Source organism: Oratosquilla oratoria, chromosome 22 (assembly GCF_046742065.1).
Source record: "Oratosquilla oratoria isolate Oo_2021 chromosome 22, ASM4674206v1, whole genome shotgun sequence".
Taxonomy (NCBI): Eukaryota; Metazoa; Arthropoda; class Malacostraca; order Stomatopoda; family Squillidae; genus Oratosquilla; species Oratosquilla oratoria.
The window spans coordinates 8519817-8522316 of record NC_134798.1 but is presented as its reverse complement, the minus strand read 5'-3'; the positions used below and the strand labels follow the sequence as shown (position 1 = coordinate 8522316).

Sequence of the window (2500 nt, the reverse complement as noted above, 5' to 3'; positions counted from 1 at the left end):
CCTTACTCTTTTCCGACTCCCAAATCCTCTTCTCTCCCATCATCCTCTCTTCTCTCCCTTCCCCCCTCAACTCTCCCTTGTTTGCGAAGAAATCAAACAAAATTAAAAGAATTAAGAGTTGAAAAGTGATGCTTGCGACAAGACGCATTAAGGAATCAAGCCCAGGCGAAGGAGGTGGTGAAGGAGGAGGAGGAGGCGATGGCTGAGGAGGAGGAGGAGGAGGTGGAAAAGGAAGAGGAGGAGACATCTGAGGAAGAGGAGGAGGCTTAGTACGTAGGCATGTAAACCTTTGGAATAGGGTTGGAAGCCGTGGGATGGCTGCATACTCAGCTGAAAGAACTTCCTGAGGAAAGCGGGAATATCAAGATTGACTTTGGAATTCCAGCCCTGAAATTTTGCACGCGCGCACACACACACACACACACACACACACACACACACACACACACACACACACACACACACACACACACACACACACACACACACACACACACACACTCACACTCACTCTCACTCACTCACTCACTCGGTGGCGTAGTTGGTTGAGCTCTGTGCTGCCACAATAGTGGCCCCCAGCTCATGGTTCGAATCCTGCCCAGGGCCGAAATTATTTCGGTACCGCTGCGTTTTGGGTCGTTACTCTGACTCTCGTGGGCGGGGAGTTGGGTGTGTGTGTGTGTGCAAGGTCATAGCATTACCCATAGATCGGACCTACGAGCTCTGAGCTCTCTTCCAGGAGGGAAATAGCTGTCGATCACGAGTCCAACACGTGATCCAAAGACCAAGTGAATACAAGTGAAAACACACACACATATATATATATATATATATATATATATATATGACACAGTTCCAGTCGTCATGGATTTTGCCCCAGCTGAGCACTGGCGGGGTGACCTAATAGAGGTGTTCAAATGGGTCAAGGTCATCATATTAAGACAACAGGCAGGACCCGCTGTAATGTATTTGAATTAGACAATTTTAAATTTAATAAGGAAATAGACAAGAACTGGTTTACAAATAGAATTGTCAAGGAATGGAATACACTTAGTAACCATGTAGTGAGCGCTGAAACTAGCGATTGTTTAAAGAGAAGGTTAGATAAGTTAATGGATGGAGTTGATAGGTGGTAAGGGACATGGAACTGTGTAGTGTAGGCCTTAGGGTCTCTTGCCGTCTCCTTCTTTCTTATGCTCTAATGAATCTGGTCGTAAGAAAATAAAAAAAATTCGCATCCGACTTAGGTATGTACCAAAAGGTCTCTTACCGGCATGTTCTTCCTTGGTAGTCCTTTGTAATAAAATCGCCTGGCGTGAGCCAAGGCGCAAGGGGAAAAGTACCACCCTGGTACGGAAGGGGTTCAAGTTAGAACAACTAGCTTTAATCAATCCGCATCATTCCTCTAAGTTAAATGTTACGTTTTATTGTTGGTGTTTACACTCCTAGAAATCTAGCGCACGCCTTCTTTCTAGATAAGCAAAAAGGAATTTTCTAGTTCGTTTGACATTTAAAGCTCTTCTCCAAAGATTATCTTATTTTATTATGTTTTATTTGATTTGATTTTATAAAATCGTCAAACGCTAGCCAGAAGAAAATCTCTGAAACTCGAAGTCATCGTACCAATGAGGAAGTGGGAGGAGGAGGAGGAGGAGGAGGAGGAGGAGGAGGGCCAAGAAGAAAACTGTGTAAAAGGCAAGGAGGTGGAGGAGGAGGAGAAGGAGGTGGAGGAGGAGGAGGAGGAGGAGGAGGAGGAGGAGGAGGAGGAGGAAGAGGAGGAGGAAGAGGAGGAGGAAATACAAGAAGCCTCGTTCGGCGTCGACATAAAACAATGGAAAGAAAACCCGAGTAAGGGATTCGGAAATTGAATTTGTTTTCACTGAAGAAGCGGAACGGGTGAGAGAGAGAGAGAGAGAGAGAGAGAGAGAGAGAGAGAGAGAGAGAGAGAGAGAGAGAGGGGGGTGGCAGGGAGAAAGAGAAAAAGAGAGATGAGAGAAAAATGAGTGAGGGAGAGAGAGAGAGAGAGAGAGAGAGAGAGAGAGAGAGAGAGAGAGAGAGGTCTGAGGTATGAAATTACTTCAATAGCATGGTATCAATTAGTGGGAACCTAGTTTGTTAGAGAGAACCGGTAACTGGATGCTTCGAGGAGGAGGGTGATGAGGAGGAGAAAGAGGAGGAGGAGGAGGAAGAAGAGGAAGAGAGGGCTACCTCTCTCAAACTTTCATTTTCGGTCTCTCTTCAAATTCCTATGTCTTGCTCTCTTTTCCTCCTCTCTTTTTTCTCCTCTTACTCCGCCTTATTCTCCTTCTTCTATTCCTCCTTCTCCCGCTCATCTCCTTCCTCCTCCTCCTCTTCCTCCTCCTCTTACTCCTGCTTATTTTCCTCCTTCTATTACTCCTCCCCACCATCCCCTTCCTCCTCCTCCTCTTTCTCCTCTTCCTTCTCTTCCTTCTCTTCCTCCTCCTCCTACTCCTCCTCCATCTCTTCCCCCTCCTACTCC

General features: G+C 46.2%; 1 protein-coding gene across 2 annotated transcripts in view; it reads left to right on the top strand.

The window, feature by feature from the left end:
- Window positions 1–2500, top strand: part of LOC143037419 (uncharacterized) — a 617678-nt gene that overhangs the window by 158402 nt on the left and 456776 nt on the right. The gene's annotated exons all lie outside the window — the stretch shown is intronic.